This window comes from Thalassophryne amazonica, chromosome 10 (assembly GCF_902500255.1).
Source record: "Thalassophryne amazonica chromosome 10, fThaAma1.1, whole genome shotgun sequence".
In the NCBI taxonomy this organism is placed as follows: domain Eukaryota; kingdom Metazoa; phylum Chordata; class Actinopteri; order Batrachoidiformes; family Batrachoididae; genus Thalassophryne; species Thalassophryne amazonica.
The window spans coordinates 49,670,148-49,694,002 of record NC_047112.1 but is presented as its reverse complement, the minus strand read 5'-3'; the positions used below and the strand labels follow the sequence as shown (position 1 = coordinate 49,694,002).

General features: G+C 41.1%; 1 long non-coding RNA gene across 1 annotated transcript; it reads right to left on the bottom strand.

Moving 5' to 3' along the window:
* Positions 1 to 643: 643 nt before the first annotated feature.
* LOC117519509 lies at positions 644 to 21,591 on the bottom strand. Its single transcript, XR_004563314.1, has 3 exons — positions 21,415 to 21,591; positions 16,632 to 16,637; positions 644 to 654 (listed from the first exon to the last, which is right to left on the bottom strand). It is a non-coding gene; the product is annotated as an uncharacterized LOC117519509 (long non-coding RNA).
* Between the last annotated feature and the right edge of the window lie 2,264 nt (positions 21,592 to 23,855).

Sequence of the window (23,855 nt, the reverse complement as noted above, 5' to 3'; positions counted from 1 at the left end):
TTGTTTTTTTATTGTTCACATGTGCGCGTGCGAACGGGACAGGAGGGTCCTCAAACTGGGTCCCGGAGAGGCGGAAGTACCACTGAAAGCGGCCAATAATTTCCTGCTTTTAAACTCAGATAAAACTGAAGTTATTGTATTTGGCCCCACAAATCTTAGAAACATGGTATCTAACCAGATCCTTACTCTGGATGGCATTACCCTGACCTCTAGTAATACTGTGAGAAATCTTGGAGTCATTTTTGATCAGGATATGTCATTCAAAGCGCATATTAAACAAATATGTAGGACTGCTTTTTGCATTTACGCAATATCTCTAAAAATCAGAAAGGTCTTGTCTCAGAGTGATGCTGAAAAAACTAATTCATGCATTTATTTCCTCTAGGCTGGACTATTGTAATTCATTATTATCAGGTTGTCCTAAAAGTTCCCTAAAAAGCCTTCAGTTAATTCAAAATGCTGCAGCTAGAGTACTGACGGGGACTAGAAGGAGAGAGCATATCTCACCCATATTGGCCTCTCTTCATTGGCTTCCTGTTAATTCTAGAATAGAATTTAAAATTCTTCTTCTTACTTATAAGGTTTTGAATACACAGGTCCCATCTTATCTTAGGGACCTCGTAGTACCATATCACCCCAATAGAGCGCTTCGCTCTCAGACTGCAGGCTTACTTGTAGTTCCTAGGGTTTGTAAGAGTAGAATGGGAGGCAGAGCCTCAGCTTTCAGGCTCCTCTCCTATGGAACCAGCTCCCAATTCGGATCAGGGAGACAGACACCCTCTCTACTTTAAGATTAGGCTTAAAACTTTCGTTTTTGCTAAAGCTTATAGTTAGGGCTGGATCAGGTGACCCTGAACCATCCCTTAGTTATGCTGCTATAGACGTAGACTGCTGGGGGGTTCCCATGATGCACTGTTTCTTTCTCTTTTGCTCTGTATGCACACTCTGCATTTAATCATTAGTGATCGATCTCTGCTCCCCTCCACAGCATGTCTTTTTCCTGGTTCTCTCCCTCAGCCCCAACCAGTCCCAGCAGAAGACTGCCCCTCCCTGAGCCTGGTTCTGCTGGAGGTTCTTCCTGTTAAAAGGGAGTTTTTTCCTTCCCACTGTAGCCAAGTGCTTGCTCACAGGGGGTCGTTGTGACCGTTGGGGTTTTACATAATTATTGTATGGCCTTGCCTTACAATATAAAGTGCCTTGGGGCAACTGTTTGTTGTGATTTGGCGCTATATAAAAAAATTGATTGATTGATTGATCATCCAGACGCAGCTCCTGCGGCAAATAATGAAACCTAAATGGGAACGTCTCATGGGGATGTTGTGAACCCAGGGACGGCACCGCTGATGATGTTTGTCAGCTTTCCACAACAAACAGGAGCACAACAATTCGCTCCGTGTGATCAAGGTCCGCCGTGTTGACTTGACGGTGAGCGGAATGGAAACTCCTCCTATTTGATGACACCTTGGGACGAATTTTCGCAGCAAAACCAGAGCGACACACTGACTGATAGTGGTGCGTCCGTCACCAGGCGACAGACGCAAATTTGTGGCGTCGCGTGTCATGCGGTGTGAACGCGGCATTAGCCCTACAATACACTGGCAGTGTATTGCAGGGCTAACCCCCCCCCACAAACACACACACACACACACAATGGAATAAGCGGGTTTACAAAATGAAAGACTGAATGAATGTGTGCATTATTCTCAGAAATGGACAAAAATTAAGATAAAACAAAAAAGAAAAAAATCTGATCTAAAGTGTTCCACTCCTCAAGGTCCACATTCAACATAATGTAATCAAAATACACTAAACCATGGGAAATATCCTGCTGAAAAACAAACAGGTAAACAAACAAGTCAGTGGCAATGAAAAAGGTAATAGAGGTAAAAATGTAAATGTCAGATTTTTTGTACACAATTGAATGTGCACAATGTTTGATCCATGTGGCCTCTGCTTTTCTTTCTTTAGTTTCTTTTCTTTTTAGGAAATAACTTCAAGTCATGTAGAATTTAATTTTTATGGGTTTTAAAATCAAAAACAGAAGCTGACCCTTCAAAATAGGATCTTAATGTGATGAGGCAGACACAAAGTGTTTGCTGCCTGTATTAGTCAATGATTTTATTTTCCAGGTTCCTGTCGAGGCGCAGTAAGAGCTGTGGAGAATCATCAAAGGAGTGAAAGCAACACGTGCATGTGAAGGTAGAGGCGTTCACTTCGCCTCGAGGCCGCCACTGGTCCGTTTCTAATTGTTGAACACCTGATGACCCTTTATTTTCATAAAGAGAGGTGCAGCCACAATTACATATTGGAAATAAGAGCTGCAGGAATTTGAAACACAAACACATCGTACATGGAGTCTGTGGTCAGTCACATAGATGGTAATGTTCGCAGAATAACAAAAAAAATCCATCTGGGGGCGTCTGCACCTGGGTTCTAACACTGTGACATCACTATTTAGATCCGCAGTCATTCAATCTACATCTAATCCTCCGTGGATATCCGCTGTCACAACAGCACCTAATCAAAAGATTAAAGGAAGCTCCTGATTTGTTCAAATTTGTGGTTGAGAAAAGGGACTTTTTCAATTGCCCGTAATATTCATGTGAAACACTGGTCTTTAAATACAGAAAAAATTGTCATGCCCCACCCAGTTCCAGGCTTCAGTCCTTATTTTTCCTCTTTATTTGGTTCTGCTCCTTTTGCCCCAGCCTTGTTTTATTAATTGCTATATTCATCATGTGTTTATTTTATGTTTGTCTGTCTGTGCCTCGCCTCCGCTCAGTCCTGTCAAAAATGTGTTTTTGGCCAGATTAATTTAATGGCACAGTTTTACAGAGTGACATGAAACTCAACACAGTTATAGTGACTGGATATGACAGAACATCTGCTTTATTTCAGGGAAGAAACAAACAAAAATGATCAAATGTTTGCTCTCCGGCATGTTTAAATATAGGATGTTCCAGTTTATAAAAAGAACTTTAATTATGTCCTGAATGTACATAAATGTATTAGGTGGTTGCTGGTATTTGTCACGACCTCACATAACACAGTACATGAACATTAGTGATGTTCAGTGTATGTAAAGATGTGTGATGATGATTGAGATATGCGGTCTTGTCGAATTATGTGCCTCGTCACATAAAGCGACAGTTCCGTGGGTCGGGATGACCTAACTCCGCCGAGTTGTCACGCTTTGCTTTCATTCACTGAATGATTCTTGACCAAGTTAGCTTATATTGATGGGCAAATAAATGTATAAATTGTTCATCCAAATCCACAGTAATGTGTAAAATGTACTCGCTAGTAAAAGATAAGCATTCTTAACCCGGAGACTTTTTTTATTATCATTATTGTGATAGTTGTTCATCACATAATCCTCACTTATTTGCGCCTCAATGTCTTTTGGACTTTATTGGACAGAGAAATTATTATATTAAAGTTCAGTTGATATTGGCCCATAGGAAAAACTTGTACAATAAAATATTAGTTTTAGCCTACAATAAAATGTAGTGTTGTGATTCCAGCATTTTCAAGCCCATTTAAACTTGTACAATGTTTATAAATTATTGTGATATTATCGTTAATGTGAAAAACTGCAAGAAAAATAGTTTTAGCCTCCAATAAAAGCGTTTTCCTCGGTCGCTCGGTCAGGGAGTTCATTTCTACACGGCTGAAGTCTGTCGTAGAAAGAAATGCGCAGTTGTGCAGTAAAGAGAGCCACGTAAACTCAATGGGGGGGTGAAAGTCTGGGCAGAGATAACTGCACATGCACGTGCATGTGCAGTTGCACGGTGGCTGGCCTCTCGATAGGAATGACATGTCATCAGGACGCCGGCAGTAAGAGGAAGCATCTGTGGTGATGCACGTGATCTAGTCATCCGCCAAACGCTTGTAACCAGGACAGAAGACAAAGAGTGTGTTCTGAGTTCATCAAACAGACGTAGTACTCAGTATGTATTTTGGCAAGAAAATAGAGCACAAACCCAGAAAGGATTAAAGTAAAAACTGAATCATTGATAATGCTAGATTTGATTTGTTTATATTTAATAGCATGAATTTTATTAAATGGTGTCACACTTGTCACTTGTCACCTTCAGCTGGCAACTTTTATTTAATAAAGAAAGACTTCATGGCAAAATGCAGCTTGTGATTTTTTATTTCTTTCTTTATTTATTTGTTTTGCATTTGGCAGCACGGTGGATTAATGGTTGGCACTGTTGCCTCACAGTGAAAAAGTCATGGGATCTATTCCCCCCTGCGGCCTTTCTGTATGGAGTTTGCATGTTCTCCCCGTATTTGCGTGGGTTCACTCCGGGTGCTCCGGTTTCCTCCCACATCCAAAGACGTGCAGGATAGGTGAATTGGAAACTTTAAAAAAAATGTCCGTAGGTGTGCGTGTGGGTGTGAATGTGACAGACTGGCGTCCTATCCAGGGTGTACCCCACCTCACGCGCTATGATTGCTGGGATAGGCTCCAGCCCCCTGTGACCCAATCTCAGATAAGCGGTTGAAGATGAGTGTGTGTTTTATTTTATTGCAATTTTTCTATGGGTATGGCGCCCATGTGTACCAAACGAATATGACAACTGCACATGCATAATTTTTTTACTCTGTGTGTGGAACTCACTTTATCAAACCATATTTCCTCTGAGCAACTTTCACAATGGACTCGATGTTGTTATTTTACCCCATGAGCACATCGCTGTTTGGAAGCACTACAGTTCCTCATTTAATAATTATGATGATGGATGGATGAAAACACGTGGATCCTGGCATTGTTCTTCTGAGCTGGTTGTACGTCAAACATTATACAAAGAGAACATCAGTAGTACAAGAGCGTGCAGCACAAACTGAGCTCCCTACGGCATTTAGGCAGCCTCCAGCTACCAGTTCAGACCAGAGCAAAACACTAACAAACGCCTCAGGTGTTTATACAGCAGCTGATAAGTGCCCATATTCTGCTGCTGTGAACACATCTTTTATACACACACTGGAAGTAATTGAGCCATGTTACCAAGTTCTCCTGCTCTCTTGTTGAATTAAAAAAAACAGTTTAATGTTGCATCTTTCCAATGTCTCAAAAACGCACCAAATATATACTATAAATGCACAACCCCAATTCCAGTGAAGCTAGGATGTTGTGTGGAATGGAAATAAAACAGAATACAATGATTTGCAAATCCTGTTCAACCACACTCAATAAGCATTTGGGAACTGAGGACACTCATGACTGGGTATAAAAGGAGCATCCCCAAAAATCTCAGTCGTTCACAAGCAAAGATGGGGTGAGGATCACCACTTTGTGAACAACTGCATGAAAAAATAGTCCAACAGTTTAAGAAAAATGTTTCTCAATGTTCAATTGCAAGGAATTTAGGGATTCCATCATCTACAGTCTATAATATAATCAGAAAATTCAGGGATTCTGGAGAACGTTCTACATGTAAGCAGCAAGGCCGAAAACCACCATTGAATGCCTGTGACCTTTGTTCCCTCAGGCGGTACTGCATTAAAAACCGACATCATTGTGTAAAGGATCTTATCGCGTGGGCTCAGGAACACTTCAGAAAACCATTGGCAGTTAACACAGTTTGTGTTTACAAGTGCAAGTTAAAACTCTACCATGCAAAGCGAAAGCCATACATCAACAACATCCAGAAATGCCGCCGCCTTCTCTGGGCCCGAGCTCATTTGAAATGAACAGATGCAAAGTGGAAAAGTGTGCTGTGGTCCACATTTCAAATTGTTTTTGGAAATCATGGACATCATGTTTTTGGAAATCATGGACATCATGTCCTCTGGACAAAAGAGGAAAAAGACCATCCAGATTGTTACCAGCGCAAGTTCAAAAGCCAGCATCTGTGATGGGATGGGGGTGTGTTAGTGCCCATGGCGTGGGCAACTTACACATCTGTGATGGCACCATCAATGCTGAAAGGTACATCCAGGTTTTGGAGCAACACATGCTGCCATCCAAGCAACATCTTTTTCAGGGATGTCCCTGCTTATTTCAGCAAGACAATGCCAAACCACATTCTGCACATGTTAGAACAGCGTGGCTTCATATTAAAAGAGTGTGAGTATTAGACTGGCCTGCCTGCAGTCCAGACCTGTTGCCCACTGAAAATGTGTGGTGCATTATGAAGCGCAAAATACGACAACGGAGACCCCGGACTGTTGAACAACTGACGTCATACATCAAGCAAGAATGGGAAAGAATTCCACCTACAATGATTTAACAATTAGTGTCCTCAGTTCCCAAATGCTTATTGAGTGTTGTTAGAAGGAAAGGTGATGTAACACAGTGGTAAACATACCACTGTCCCAGCTTTTTTGAAATGTGTTGCAGCCATCCATTTCAAAATGAGCAAATATTTGCACAAAAACAATAAAGTTTATCAGTTTGAACATTAAATATCTTATCTTTGTGGTGTATTAAATTGAATATAGGTTGAAGAGGTTTTGCAAATCATTGTATTCTGTTTTGTAACAAGCCTGGCTCGAAGGCAAGTCACAACCCAAACTAGCTGGGAGGGGGAAATAACTCAAAAGGTTCAGGCCAATTAAAATAGTTTATTTAACAAACAATAATAAAATGCAACATAAATACAAGGTATGCAAATGTGAGTAAGGATCAGTGGTGTATGCAATGCATGACAGCGCCAAACAGGCTGCCTCCAGAGTGTTCTGATAAACTGGACCTTTTCAAATCTCGGTTGTCGTCCTGTGTCCTTGTTTTGTCTGTGTGATTATTGTTTTTCTGTGCTGATGGGGATTTTTTTCCTCATTGCTGCTGTGTAATGCAGCGGCTATGAGGGTTTTTTTTTCTCCTTTTCCCTCATGTTTTGCTTTTCAATATATGTTTATGTACCGGGCCGGCCTATGTGTTGTGTGTGTGTTGTTTGTTATGGGTTGGTGTTGGTTTGCTCAGCCCTGCTGTTGATCAAGGCAGGGATGTACATCTGGAGCTGGTCCCCGGGCGCCTAATGGCGACTTCTGCTCCTACTGGCAATTAGGATGGGTTAAATGCAGTAGACACATTTTATTGTGCAGGGAACATGTTCTTCTGTGCATATGACAATAAAAATTCCTTTGAATCCTTTGAATGAATGCGAGTGAATATGTCAGTGTGAATGTGTTGGCATGTGAAAACCAAAGGTAACTGGAACGAAAGATGAACTGAAGACAAACCAAATATGTTACCTGGTGGGGAGAGAGCAGAGAGAGTGAATGAGCACAGCACAAACAATTTAACAGCACAGCACAGGTGCCACCACTCAAGCAGCCCCACCCCTGCCTGCCGTGGGGAGCCTCCCACAACAGGCAGGGGAGGGCCGTGACACCCCCCTCCTTAAAATGGGGGTACTACTCTCATCCAAACAGGCCTACGTACATAAGACCCAACCAAAATAATACCCGTGCATACAGTACTTTCTGCACCCTTCCACGAGCTGTCCATACCTCCACCCAGCAGCCCTGGTACCTGGGGAGCAGTTTAAGAGCAGGAGGACAAATAGTGAGGCAAAAAGGAGCAGAGAAACACATTAGGTTAAAGGAGCACGGGAAAGAGCATCAGCAATAATGTTATCTTTACCACTGATGTGTCTTATGTCAAGAGTGTATGGTTGTAAAAACAAAACCCAACGCATAAGGCGCTGGTTGGGATTCTGCAGAGACTTCAAAAAGGTCAGTGGATTATGATCAGTGAATACAGTCAACTGAGTCGACCCGGAACCTACATAGACCTCGAAGTGCTGTAAAGCCCAAATGAAGCCCAAAGCCTCTTTTTCAATTACAGAATAATTAAATTGATACTTATTAAATTTCCGGGAGAAGAACTTACAGGGCACTCAACATTATCATCATTGTCCTGTAGAAGTACAGCACCTGCCCCAATCTGACTGGCATCCACCTGTAATTTAAAAGGTTTACTAAAATTTGGTGCTGCCAACACCGGAGTGGAACACAGCAATGCCTTAACTAAATCAAAGGCCTCCTGACATTGCGGGGACCAGAAAAACTCAACCTTGGCTTTCAACAGGTTGGTCAGAGGGGCAACTACCATAGAAAAGTTTTTACAGAAGGAGCGGTAGTACCCGGCCATCCCAAGGAAGCGCATAAGCTCCTTTTTAGTAGTCGGAGGAGGAAACTGCTTTACGGCCTGTATTTTAGCCTCCACGGGATGGACAAAACCTTGACCCACCACTTTACCAAGGTAGGTGACTGTGGCTCTGGCAAACTCACAATTTGCCAAGTTTACAGTCAACCTGGCCCACACCAGCCGATCAAACAAGGCTTGCACTCTCCGGACATGCTCCTCCCAGGAATCCAAGTAGACAACCACATCAACACCCTTCTAAACCAGAGACTACACGGTTCATCAGCCTCTGAAAGGTGGCGGGAGCATTCCGGAGTCCAAAAGGCATCACTGTGTATGAAAACAAACCAGATGGTGTTATAAAAGCAGCAATCTCACATGCCCGTTGAGAAAGTGGAACCTGCCAATATCCTTTCAAAAGATCAAACTTACTTACATACTTGGCAGACCCTACCTGATCAATACAGTCCTCCATCCTAGGCAGGGGATAGAGATCTGCTTTTGTAATGCCATTTACTTTTCGGTAATCTGTACATGGTCGAAAAGTAGAGTCTGGCTTTTCAACAAGCAAACAAGGTGAAGCCCAATCAGAATGGGATGGTTCTGCAATACCATTATTTAACATATACTGTACCTCAGAATCCAACTGTCGCCTCTTCTCCTTAGAAACCCTATAAAATTTTGTTTAATAGGCTTAGCATCTCCGATGTCTATGTCATGTTCAATTAAATGAGTTTGAGTTGGAGTATCAGAAAATAAAGCTGGATACTTTTTAATTAGCCCAACTAAATGAGTACGCTTCTCAACATCCAAGTAGTCAACTAAAGTACCAAGATTTTCCAAAGTCTGAGAATTCTTTAACCGTTCTCTCAAAATCTCATCTGCAGCCAAAGCTACCTCTTCTCCCCCCTCCTCACGATCAAGACCACCAGGGGTAGTAACAGGCACGACAGCCAACGCTGCCCTCTCCACATGACCAGTATCCCTCTGATCAGAATCTCAAGAGTGGTAAGATTTCAATAGATTCACGTGATACAATTTACAAGTTTTCCTATGTCCAGGAGTTTCAATGAGATAGTTTAGATCAGACACTTTTCGCAGAACTGTATAAGGACCAGAATACTTTGCCTGAAATGGAGAATTAACCAACGGCAAAAGAGCAAGTACTCTGTCCCCAGGACAAAACTCACACAATTCACATTCCCTATCATACTTTTGCTTCATTTTCTTTTGAGAACACTCCAATTTTTGTTTTGCAAGTTCACCTGCTCGGTACAACTTAAACCTAAACCCATTGACAAAAGCAATCAAGTTCTGTGGTGGCTCCTCAGGTAAACAACCCTCCTGGAGAACAGCTAGAGGACCCCTAACCTTATGCCCAAACACTAAGTCATTAGGGCTAAACCCTGTACTTTCCTGCACTACCTCACGAGCAGCCAACAAAAGCCAAGGTAAACCCTCTTCCCAATCAGCAGATAGTTCAGTGCAATATGCATGGAGCAACAACTTCAAAGTTTGATGAAAACGCTCTAATGCTCCTTGACTCTGAGCATGATACGCTGTTGACTTGTTATGCTTAACTTTTAACTGCTTCAGAATCTGACCAAACATTTTGGAAGTAAAATTTGAACCTTGATCTGACTGAATGATCCTCGGAATACCAAATGTAGAAATAAACTAAGTCAAAGGTTTAACTACAGACTTGGTAGTGATAGTACACAAAGGAAAGGCAGCCGGATATCTAGTTGTTTGACACATTACCATCAGCAAGTAGCTATGACCCGACTACGTTCGAAATCGGAAACAGTTTCCGTTATATAAAATATAAACTGTTTTGAATTCGAAACAGTTTATATTTACATTTTACACAACATCCCAACTTCATTGGAATTGGGGTTGTATGTATGCACAAGCAAGAAAAAGCATGTTAACATCTAATTTTTGAATTACATCACATTTAAAAGAAAGAAGATTCAGGCTTCTGTAAATAAAAATTTGTATGATGATGATAATAAACTCACAGTGTTAACTAATTTGTACACGACTTGAATTAAATAAAAATATAAAAGCATGGCATGACAAAGTAATTGCACACTTGAATGTAAAAGGAGAAATCATGACTTTTCCAGACAGTTTTCTTCAGACAAGTCAGGGGATGGATACATGAACATTTCCACGTCACTGTGTCTTGGACTTCATTTACAAAAATCATTAATAAATACAAACAGCATCATACTGTATGGTAAATCTGTCAGGAGGAGACAGTTCTCAAAAACTCAGTGATCGTGTAAGAAAGAGACTAGTGAGGAAAGCCACCAGGACACCCAGACATCTGTGAAGAAGTTAAAGGCTTCTGTGGCTGCGATTGGAGAAAGTGTCCAAGGTGCAAGTTTTGCATTTCACATAACCTGTTGTCCAGCTTCATGATGAAGTGATACATCAGAGGACTTTCTAAAAAAAGCAGCTTTGATAGTTCAGCTACAATTTGTCAAAAAACATGGTGGATGCAAGCCTAGATTCAATCTGTTTTGGTGCATTAAAATCAGTTTCTGCTCGACTCCACATTTTAGCTGTGAGTGGTGACCCAAAGAACAAAACTTGCACTTTCAAACTTTCCAATTTCTACAGTTGCAGTGACAGAAGCCTGTAACTGCTTCAAGGTTGTCTGGATGTCTTGGTGGCTTTCCTCAAATTCAGACTAAATTTTAGCCTGATTTGTGATGTGACAAAGTCACAGATCAAATATATACTGTCCAAGTGAACCTTCTTCCTTGAAAAAATTGTAATAAGCATTTTGTACTATTTTATACACTAATAACTTAAGGAAATTAACTAAGAGAATAGTGCATAATAACAACAATAATTATAAGCAGTCGTATTTGTTAAATTGTCTTTATTACCCGAGGCCCTCAAATATGAACACTGGGTATTGCGAAGGCTTTTCGTCCATCTGTCTGTCTGTGATCAGCATAAGTCCAGTCCTATTACTGCCAGACGCGGGTGACAGCAAATCAAAGGAGAGCTACATCATGACGTCAGTCGCTGGTCTCTTCAAAACCACTTTGTTTAGTGTTTTTATGTACGTTTCTCATATACTATGTAAAAGCTCGCGAGAAATAAACACTACTAAAACTGAAAATGCTGTTTTGTAACCTGATAACACCTCTGGAAGGATTTACAAACCATTTAGCGGGCGTTAGCTTGGTGACATCACAGGCAGCTGACTAGGTGGAAACTCTATTTTGTTTGTGCGTTAATATAACCTCTTTGTCGTATGTTATATAAAGGCCAGTGAGAAATAAACACTTCTAAAACTGAAAACACTGTTTTTGGAAAGTAATTACACCTCTGGAGTGATTTATAAGACATTTACCGGATGTTAGCATGTGTGCTAATGTCTGCTAATGCTAACATCCACTAACTCAAAGCTAACTTGCTATGGGTTAAATGTGTCTTATTAATACCTGCAAATGCGCAGAGGGTGATCTACAAATATTCTTTGATTTGCACAACTTCCACGCTTGTCAAAAGCTCATGTAAACATACACGCAACGCCTACTGCAGATGCCATTAAAATGTAAATATTGTTTATGACTGATTGATTGATTGATTGACTGACTGATTGATTGATTGATTGATTGATTGATTGATTGATAGAGGGGCTTTATTGAACATGTACAAATTGTACATAAGACAATAGGATCTTAATAATCAATTAAACAACTGCAAATTATAAAGAACACAATGCTCATATGGCTGAAGGTATTTTAGCATTGTGTTATTTATATTTTTTATGCAAGGTGGCTATGAGGGACACTTGGAAAGAATTACACTTTTTTTGTGAAGTTCCACAAAATCAGTAACTATATCCACGTCTGAGGAAAACATCTGGTGGACACTTGTCGGATCGTAAGTGATCCGTTAACCACTGAGTTATGTACATTTAGAACAGGATTCGCATAACCTGCTCTGACGTGGTCTGGTGTTTTCAGGAAGGCTGTAGCTGGACGGCTGAGCTGATGGTGCGGTTACAGTCCTGTTGATACCCTAAAAGTCTATCTTTGCGGCGATGGAGAATCCGATCAGAGGGCCTGCAGGTCAAAGCAGTAAGAACTCCTACAGATTCGATACATGTGTTACAAAAAGAAAGTGCCTCAGTCATTTGCTCCTAACTGCTCAAAACTCCTCATCTTATTCATGGTATGAAGGCTGTTTGTTCCAAAGCACATTTTTGGATCTTAGTTCTGTTTGAAGGCTGATGCAGTTTCTGGCTACATCCTTTCAACAAACTGCCTCTTGGTAATTGGCCATTACTCTAGAACTGGCGTGGATGCAAGGATATGCTATCCAGAAGGCAACTGCACACATCTGGAAACAGTCATGGAGTTAGCAGGCTGGCAGACTCCACTATCACTGGTATGTTCTTCTGCTGCTTGTCTGCATCCTCTCCAGGAAAGATGGACCCTGACAGAAAAAGACCATTGAGACCCATGGTGTAATTATACAGCCATATTACACTCCAAAAACTGTTGTGGAAGGGTATTGACATGCCACTACATATCACCACCAGGTTGGAACAATCCTGGAATGTTTCACTGGAATTTACAAGGAGATCAGAGATAGCAGACTTCACCCACGCAACTAGTGGAATACAACAATTAACTGGAGCACCACGCTGATAGAGCGCAAACCTCCTCCAACACGAGTTGACAATTCCAAAAAAATTTACAGTGGAAAAATTTTCAAGCTCAAAGTCTTGTTAGAAGTGGCTTTTCATTTGCTAAATTAGATGTGATCAAATGTCAGCGGTAAGTATTTAGTTCATGCACTCGAATCAAAGGTTTTTTTGTGGTGTTGTCGGGTTTTCTTTCATCTTTTTCAGTTTCTGAATTCTTTTTGTCAGATAATTTTCACAGAACGTTGGTTAGCTTTACTATGCACAATTTGTCATTGCTTTTTGACACTTGGTTTCCAACTGATAACTTCAAAATAGACAAACAGGCATAAAATTGGAACCAACATCCAATTTTGGTGGTGTAGGTAAATTCTTAACAGAAAAATGACAGTGATTGAGATATAATGCAACATATACAACCAAATGGACTTTTCGATATTAAATTAGAATGTCCACAAAATACAAAATCCGGGTCAGATCTGGTGTCACCGACCGATCAGTCCCCTCTGAAAAATCAGTCCTCCCTGCCTTCACTGCACAAGCATTGAAGGGAGGGTGGAACATTGGCAGCGATTATCACCTTGTTTCTGCTTAAAACTGCACTCCAGCCATAATCTATAGCAGCGACAGATATCTGAAGCTTTTGTACAACACAAAACAAATGCATGAAAAACAAATAAATAAAAAATAAAATCCCAACCACGGTATTGCGGTATTGTATCACTTCCTGTTCCGGAGCACAGCGGTGTTTTGCTGTATCTGTTAATTTTGGCTCTCTGTTGGGACTGTTTACACAGAGACTGCTACCTGCTGCTTTGGACTTTGAACTAATAGTCTTTTTCAAGACTTTTTTACTTTTTTACCTTTTTATTTTTTTTTTTTTTTACTTTTTTACTTGACTCTACTGGTGGTCGGCTCTCACTGCGGTATTGTATCACTTCTTGTTCCGGAGCACAGCGGTGTTTTTCTGTATCTGTTAGCTGTTTGATCTGCGCAGTTAGATTGATCTAGTTATCTAGATTACGATTTGTTTCCCAGTGTAATCTTTACGTGCCTTAACTAAAGCACTCCTTCTGCTGAATCACCTCTAAATTATTTACACATTATTCGCTTTGCGTGTTTTTAGGAATCCGCTAGCTTAGCGTAGCTACTAGCTCTTAGCCGATTTAGCATGGCGGCTTCTCCTGTCTCTCCCGCACTTTTCTGCTCTGGGTGTGAAATGTTTAGTTATTCCTCGGCCTCCTTTAGCAGTAATGGTACTTGTAATAAGTGTAGCTTATTCGTAGCTTTGGAGGCCAGGCTGGGCGAATTGGAGACTCGGCTCCGCACCGTGGAAAATTCTACAGCTAGCAAGGCCCCTGTAGTCGGTGCGGACCAAGGTAGCTTAGCCGCCGTTAGTTCCCCCCTGGCAGATCCCGAGCAGCCGGGAAAGCAGGCCGACTGGGTGACTGTGAGGAGGAAGCGTAGCCCTAAACAGAAGCCCCGTGTACACCGCCAACCCGTTCACATCTTTAACCGTTTTTCCCCACTCGACGATACACCCGCCGAGGATCAAACTCTGGTTATTGGCGACTCTGTTTTGAGAAATGTGAAGTTAGCGACACCAGCAACCATAGTCAATTGTCTTCCGGGGGCCAGAGCAGGCGACATTGAAGGAAATTTGAAACTGCTGGCTAAGGCTAAGCGTAAATTTGGTAAGATTGTAATTCACGTCGGCAGTAATGACACCCGGTTACGCCAATCGGAGGTCACTAAAATTAACATTGAATCGGTGTGTAACTTTGCAAAAACAATGTCGGACTCTGTAGTTTTCTCTGGGCCCCTCCCCAATCAGACCGGGAGTGACATGTTTAGCCGCATGTTCTCCTTGAATTGCTGGCTGTCTGAGTGGTGTCCCAAAAAATGAGGTGGGCTTCATAGATAATTGGCAAAGCTTCTGGGGAAAACCTGGTCTTGTTAGGAGAGACGGCAGCCATCCCACTTTGGATGGAGCAGCTCTCATTTCTAGAAATCTGGCCAATTTTCTTAAATCCTCCAAACCGTGACTATCCAGGGTTGGGACCAGGAAGCAGAGTTGTAGTCTTACACACCTCTCTGCAGCTTCTCTCCCCCTGCCATCCCCTCATTACCCCATCCCCGTAGAGACGGTGCCTGCTCCCAGACTACCAATAACCAGCAAAAATCTATTTAAGCATAAAAATTCAAAAAGAAAAAATAATATAGCACCTTCAACTGCACCACAGACTAAAACAGTTAAATGTGGTCTATTAAACATTAGGTCTCTCTCTTCTAAGTCCCTGTTGGTAAATGATATAATAATTGATCAACATATTGATTTATTCTGCCTAACAGAAACCTGGTTACAGCAGGATGAATATGTTAGTTTAAATGAGTCAACACCCCCGAGTCACACTAACTGTCAGAATGCTCGTAGCACGGGCCGGGGTGGAGGATTAGCAGCAATCTTCCATTCCAGCTTATTAATTAATCCAAAACCCAGACAGAGCTTTAATTCATTTGAAAGCTTGTCTCTTAGTCTTGTCCATCCAAATTGGAAGTCCCAAAAACCAGTTTTATTTGTTATTATCTATCGTCCACCTGGTCGTTACTGTGAGTTTCTCTGTGAATTTTCAGACCTTTTGTCTGACTTAGTGCTTAGCTCAGATAAGATAATTATAGTGGGCGATTTTAACATCCACACAGATGCTGAGAATGACAGCCTCAACACTGCATTTAATCTATTATTAGACTCTATTGGCTTTGCTCAAAAAGTAAATGAGTCCACCCACCACTTTAATCATATCTTAGATCTTGTTCTGACTTATGGTATGGAAATAGAAGACTTAACAGTATTCCCTGATAACTCCCTTCTGTCTGATCATTTCTTAATAACATTTACATTTACTCTGATGGACTACCCAGCAGTGGGGAATAAGTTTCATTACACTAGAAGTCTTTCAGAAAGCGCTGTAACTAGGTTTAAGGATATGATTCCTTCTTTATGTTCTCTAATGCCATATACCAACACAGTGCAGAGTAGCTACCTAAACTCTGTAAGGGAGATAGAGTATCTCGTCAATAGTTTTACATCCTCATTGAAGACAACTTTGGATGCTGTAGCTCCTCTGAAAAAGAGAGCTTTAAATCAGAAGTGTCTGACTCCGTGGTATAACTCACAAACTCGTAGCTTAAAGCAGATAACCCGTAAGTTGGAGAGGAAATGGCGTCTCACTAATTTAGAAGATCTTCACTTAGCCTGGAAAAAGAGTCTGTTGCTCTATAAAAAAGCCCTTCGTAAAGCTAGGACATCTTTCTACTCATCACTAATTGAAGAAAATAAGAACAACCCCAGGTTTCTTTTCAGCACTGTAGCCAGGCTGACAAAGAGTCAGAGCTCTATTGAGCTGAGTATTCCATTAACTTTAACTAGTAATGACTTCATGACTTTCTTTGCTAACAAAATTTTAACTATTAGAGAAAAAATTACTCATAACCATCCCAAAGACGTATCGTTATCTTTGGCTGCTTTCAGTGATGCCGGTATTTGGTTAGACTCTTTCTCTCCGATTGTTCTGTCTGAGTTATTCTCATTAGTTACTTCATCCAAACCATCAACATGTTTATTAGACCCCATTCCTACCAGGCTGCTCAAGGAAGCCCTACCATTATTTAATGCTTCGATCTTAAATATGATCAATCTATCTTTGTTAGTTGGCTATGTACCACAGGCTTTTAAGGTGGCAGTAATTAAACCATTACTTAAAAAGCCATCACTTGACCCAGCTATCTTAGCTAATTATAGGCCAATCTCCAACCTTCCTTTTCTCTCAAAAATTCTTGAAAGGGTAGTTGTAAAACAGCTAACTGATCATCTGCAGAGGAATGGTCTATTTGAAGAGTTTCAGTCAGGTTTTAGAATTCATCATAGTACAGAAACAGCATTAGTGAAGGTTACAAATGATCTTCTTATGGCCTCGGACAGTGGACTCATCTCTGTGCTTGTTCTGTTAGATCTCAGTGCTGCTTTTGATACTGTTGACCATAAAATTTTATTACAGAGATTAGAGCATGCCATAGGTATTAAAGGCACTGCGCTGCGGTGGTTTGAATCATATTTGTCTAATAGATTACAATTTGTTCATGTAAATGGGGAATCTTCTTCACAGACTAAAGTTAATTATGGAGTTCCACAAGGTTCTGTGCTAGGACCAATTTTATTCACTTTATACATGCTTCCCTTAGGCAGTATTATTAGACGGTATTGCTTAAATTTTCATTGTTACGCAGATGATACCCAGCTTTATCTATCCATGAAGCCAGAGGACACACACCAATTAGCTAAACTGCAGGATTGTCTTACAGACATAAAGACATGGATGACCTCTAATTTCCTGCTTTTAAACTCAGATAAAACTGAAGTTATTGTACTTGGCCCCACAAATCTTAGAAACATGGTGTCTAACCAGATCCTTACTCTGGATGGCATTACCCTGACCTCTAGTAATACTGTGAGAAATCTTGGAGTCATTTTTGATCAGGATATGTCATTCAAAGTGCATATTAAACAAATATGTAGGACTGCTTTTTTGCATTTACGCAATATCTCTAAAATCAGAAAGGTCTTGTCTCAGAGTGATGCTGAAAAACTAATTCATGCATTTATTTCCTCTAGGCTGGACTATTGTAATTCATTATTATCAGGTTGTCCTAAAAGTTCCCTAAAAAGCCTTCAGTTAATTCAAAATGCTGCAGCTAGAGTACTGACGGGGACTAGAAGGAGAGAGCATATCTCACCCATATTGGCCTCTCTTCATTGGCTTCCTGTTAATTCTAGAATAGAATTTAAAATTCTTCTTCTTACTTATAAGGTTTTGAATAATCAGGTCCCATCTTATCTTAGGGACCTCGTAGTACCATATTACCCCAATAGAGCGCTTCGCTCTCAGACTGCAGGCTTACTTGTAGTTCCTAGGGTTTGTAAGAGTAGAATGGGAGGCAGAGCCTTCAGCTTTCAGGCTCCTCTCCTGTGGAACCAGCTCCCAATTCAGATCAGGGAGACAGACACCCTCTCTACTTTTAAGATTAGGCTTAAAACTTTCCTTTTTGCTAAAGCTTATAGTTAGGGCTGGATCAGGTGACCCTGAACCATCCCTTAGTTATGCTGCTATAGACGTAGACTGCTGGGGGGTTCCCATGATGCACTGTTTCTTTTTCTTTTTGCTCTGTATGCACCACTCTGCATTTAATCATTAGTGATCGATCTCTGCTCCCCTCCACAGCATGTCTTTTTCCTGGTTCTCTCCCTCAGCCCCAACCAGTCCCAGCAGAAGACTGCCCCTCCCTGAGCCTGGTTCTGCTGGAGGTTTCTTCCTGTTAAAAGGGAGTTTTTCCTTCCCACTGTAGCCAAGTGCTTGCTCACAGGGGGTCGTTTTGACCGTTGGGGTTTTACATAATTATTGTATGGCCTTGCCTTACAATATAAAGCGCCTTGGGGCAACTGTTTGTTGTGATTTGGCGCTATATAAAAAAAATTGATTGATTGATTGATAAAAAAGAATTAAATCGCAATATTAATAGTCACAGTTTTACGTCTGAATTATATTTATCAACTTACAAGAATGGCTCACCCGTGTTGCGTTCAGCACGACTGGTAAAATCTGCACCTCATCTGTCAAGTTGAGGTTCCCCACTGAAGAAAACCCACGTCAGTTTTGTCTTTACATAAAATACAGCAATGTGTCTTTTTACTTTAAAAAAAAGTAAAGATTGCATGGACACACTGTCTTTAAAGCAAACACACTAACTGTCGATTTACACTATGCAAGCTCATCTTGACAGAACACTGGTGCTGCTGTCTCACTCTGTTTGCTCCCCCCATCTTATATTATGAAATAATGCTGAATTTATGTGGAAATGATTGTTGTACAAGAGTGTCCAAATGTACAAATGTGCAGGAACAAATCCAGATCCAAATTAAACTGTACTTTTTAAATGTTGATCATGCAATGTGTGTAACTGGTATGTTTCATCAAGATCAGTACATTATTATTATTATTGTTTTTTGTTGGGGTTTTTTTTTTTTTTTTTTTTTTACAAAATAGAACAAAATGGTGAAAAATTTCCATAATTTTTCAACTAAAAGTCATATGGTCCAGAATAAACAAACTTTTTTGGTGTCTGTTTTCCTCATGGATGCCAATATGGATGGCATGATGGTACCACAATCTACGTTTAGTGATTACATCACAACTTGGGGTGACCCTCTGCTTGGGTCATGCTACAGACATAAATTACAGAACAATTCACAAAATGAATAAACAGGAAATGCAGTTGGTGCACAGGACAGGAGGGTCACCAGCACAAATACAACTCCTATCTCTGGATGGAGCTGCACCTTAAACAGAGAGAAACAACAGAATCAGGCATCACAAAGACAAGAAATACTGTATAATTTGCCAGCATTAATCAACAAGAAAAACAGGAAATATTAAGGTGATCGCCGGCCACTAGCCCTAAGCTTCACTAAAAGACCCAGAATTTAGGTAAAGTTGAGGCTGCGGCCTGCTCCATTTACTAATAAAATGAATAAAAGAGTAAAAAGCGTAAAACAAAACTATACCAGTATGCTAGCCATACGAAAGGGAAAATAAGTTTGTCTTAAGTCTGGACTTGAAAGTCTCCACAGAATCCGACTGTTTTATTGATGCAGGGAGATCATTCCACAGAACAGTTGCACAATAAGAGAAAGTTCTATGACTTGCAGACTTCTTATTCACTCTAGGGAAACAAAGTAGTCCTGCACCCTGAGAAGGCAAAGCCCGAGCCGGTAAGTAAGGTTTACTTAGGTCAGCTAAGTTGGGAGGTGCCAGTCCATGAACAATTTTATAGACTAGTAGTAGAACCTTAAAATCTGATCTCACTTGTACAGGAAGCCAGTGAAGGAATGCCAAAATGAGTGTAATGTGGTTGAACTTTCTGCTTCATGTCAAATGTCTGGCTGCAGCATTTTGAACCACTTGGAGAGCCCTAATGCTAGACTGCGGTAAACCAGAAAAGAGAACATTGCAGTAGTCCAATCTAGAAGAGATAAATGCATGGATCAGGGTCTCAGCATCAGCCATAGACAGAGTGGGACAAATCTTCACTATATTTCACAGGTGGAAGAAAGCAGTCCTCGTAATATTTCTAATGTGGAGGTCAAAAAATTACCCCAGGGTTCCTCACTTTGTCAGTGTGATGTATGACACACGAGCCTAGGTTGAGCGTTAACTGGTCACATTGATGCCGATGTCTCACTGGACCAGGAAGTTTCTAGACATCCAACGTCTCACTGATGTAAGGCAATCTTCTAAGGACTTTATGTGAACGAGATTACCAGCAGTTATCGGCAGGTATAACTGAGTATCATCAGCATAGCAGTGAAAGGCGATCTCAAAACGCCGTAATATGTGACCAAGGGGTGCTATATAAAGGGAGAAAAGCAGGGGGCCTAAGACGGACACCTGTGAAACCCCAAATTTCATGTCACTAAGGTTAGAGGTGTTACAGTACAAAACACAGTGAGAACGACTGGTCAAGTATGATGTCAGCCATGCAAGGGCACTCCCCTTAATCCCAAAATAATTTTCCAGCCTATCAAGTAGAATATGATGATCCATGGTATCAAATAAAGCACTGAGATCTAAGAGCACCAGAACCATAGTGTTGTCCAAATCCATTGTAAGCAGAAGATCATTCACCACTTTAGTGAGAGCCGTCTCTGTGGAATGATATTTTCTAAAAGCAGACTGCAGTGGCTCAAAGAGATTATTCTCAGAAAGATAGTCCATGAGTTGCCGTGACACCACTTTTTCCAGACTTTTAGAGCAAAATGATAGATTTGATATCGGCCAATAGTTTTTTAATACACTAGGGTCAAGATTAGGTTTTTAAAGTAATGGTTTAATCACTGCAGATTTGAAACATTTAGGAACAGATCCACAAGTTAAAGAAAGATTAATAATTTCCACCACAGTCGGCCCAAGAGTGGGCCACAGGTCCTTAAACAGTTTTGTTGGTATAGGATCAAATAAGCAGGTTGTGCTTTTTGTTGACGTTACGAATTTCGTCAGCATGCCTAGAGAAATACTATCAAATTCTGTAAATCTAGGTAATACCTCAGTAATGGCGCCCACCTCAATAGCAGGGTGTAATGGCTGGGTTAAGGCATGCTGGAATATGTTCAAACTAATGTTATCTATTTTCTTCTCAAAGTAATCCAGGAAATCTGGTGCTGTAAAAGGAGACCGAACTACAGGTGGTTGTCCATGAATAAGTGTTGCCACCATGTTAAACAAGAACTTTGAATTATGCTTGTTTTTGTTGATCAAATCACAGCAATAGATCTGCTTTGTAGAAAATAATGCATGCTTATAGTCTAGGATAGTATCATGCCATGCAAGGTGGAATACTTCTAGTTTTGAACGGTGCCATTTCCGTTGTAGACCTCTGTCAACAAAATTAATTCCAAACCACCAGCAGCTCCAGTGCCCGGTTTCATAAAGGAGTCTAATCTTGTTTAGTTGACTAAACTCAGTCAATTGATCTTTTGAAGCTAGTCACTGCATTAGTCTTTCCTTAGTCAGCAAAAAGTTTTGCTGACTAAAGTTTTTAGCCTGGTACAGAGGAGGCTAATCTTATTTTAGTCAACAAAACTTCAGTGTCTTACCTCAAAAATGAATGCTATCATGTACCGCCAATTGATGGAGCAGGAAGAAAGGAGAGCCTTGCAGTGGGAGCGGGTGTTCCGGGACCGAAATAATCTATTGGGGATGTTTACGGACACTGAGGCCTGGAGCGCTTCTCCTCTGGTGCTGCGGATTCAGCCATGTTTGTAGCAGACGACCAACCCGGAAGTAAGGAAAAGTCTCACGCATTGGAAGTGTTTCTTGGCAACAGCACTGGTGAAGCTGCTTATACCCATGAAAATCGTCAACTAATGTAAGATGGCTAATCTACAGGTTTAGCCGTTGATGTGAAACGGGGATTAAAAGTCTAGTGTTAGTTTAGTGGACTAAAAGATTAGAGTGCTTTATGAAACCAAGCCCTGACATACAGCACAATGTGTGCAAAAGCACAGCTGGACAGAATGTAGTGCTCTACACTTGTTTTTTTTTTTAATCAATACACAGTTGTGTGACACTTTATACCCTTGTGTTGTGGTGTGAAACCAGTCTTTTTACTTGCACAATACTCATTCAGCACAGAGATGTGCTGCCCTGTGAAGCTATATTAGGTGACCTTCAACAAGGGACTCCATAATTACAGGAGAGCACGTGAGGTATGCCGAGTGACCTTCCTTCATCTTGAACCAGACCTTAACATCACAGAGGGAAAATAATAATAACAAGTGACATGTCTACCTCTGGTGCAGCCTGGCAACTGGATCCAGATGGAGGCAGCATATCATTACCGTTTTATTGGGAGATATCAAAACAGAACGGCACATTCCAGGAACCCCTCACTCCGCCGCTGCATTCCAAATGAAAAATTAATGTTGATGTTGTTTGTCTGCAGTTTCTCTTTGTTCTCAGTGCAGGCAGTGGTTTATGGGAAATGTGTTTAGGTGTTCGGAAAAGTAGAGAAGAGCAAAGACCAGGATAACACAATGGAAAAGCCAAACTTGTTCTTCCAACTGCTGCTTGCAGGAAAAACCTGGTCAGAGCAGGACCTAAATCATTCCCACCTTCTCCTCCTCCTCCTTTGAATCTTGTGGCAAACATCATGCTGACTCATTTCTTAAACTCGTAGCAGCGCGCGAACACTCGAGAACTCAGTTGACTTTCTTCGTTGCCGCCCTTTCATCCTTGAAAGGCAAGAATCTTGCTTTTCAGCTTGAACTTTCCCTATGTGCACCCAGGGAGGCTTTCAAAAAAAAAATCCTCCATCCCTCCTCCTCCTCCTTCTTTCCTTTCACCCCCTCTGACATCCTGGAGCCACTCTTTCATGGTCGCTGCCTGTATTTAAATGTCACTTATGACTCTGTGTACCTGAGGATGTTTATTTATGTATATATCTAGCAACCCGTCTCTCGCTGCCGCTGCCGCCCCCACACACACAGACAGACAATCACGCACTCGCACACAATTTACACGTTTTCCTTCTCAGAGGAATCACAGCACAAATCCTCCATCCTCTCTTGAATGTGTGACCGCCAGTGTCAAGTTGCAGATTTTCAGGAGGAAACTAGCGTCAAGTACATGCCGGCACCAAAATCCACTGTTAGTCCGATTAGATCACTGCCGCAGGAGGGTGGTGGTGGTGGTGGCGGTAGGGCTCCAAAAACAAGCATCCTCAGACTGTGGGAGGAACTCGGAAAGCTTAGTGTATTCAACTTTGTTCCCGTGTCAGGAAATATTGAGAAGCAGATTCTGAAGGAAGCTTGAAGGCAAGGCAAGAGGGTTGAGAGCAAAGGTAACTTGAGTGGCATCACGCCCTGTGGACATCAGAGGAGCTTTGATACCCGTTGACTTTCTCACATACATAATGTAACTGGTAAAATATAAATGGTACAATCTGAGGTACAAAATTGTTATGTTTACATGGAGTATGAATGGAGAGTTGGGTAAAGACCAAAGGGTTTTTTTGTGATATAAATCAGAAACTATCTTTGAGGCTGAGATTGAATTTTGGTTAACAGCAGAATCCTTTTAAAATGCATTCCTTTTGTGGAGCGGAAATCCAAATGTCTGTTTAACACCTGTCAGTAAGCTACAGCACAGTGAAAAAGTATATGCAGCTGATATATACAGACAGACTCACCGGCCACTTTATTAGGTACAGCTGTTCAATTGCTTGTTAACACAAATAGCTAATCAACCAATCATATACATGTCAACCCCTTTGAGGGTCCACCTGTATAACCAAGTGATAAAATCAACACAAAATCCTTATAACCTCCAAATCACACCAAAATCAGTTTTATTACAGTACACACAACCGCATGGCGGTATCACATAACTGGGGTTTTGTCCATATATTAATAACTAACACCAGGGATCTCCATGGGCTCTTTTATGGTGGAAGTCCTCCACAGTAAAATCA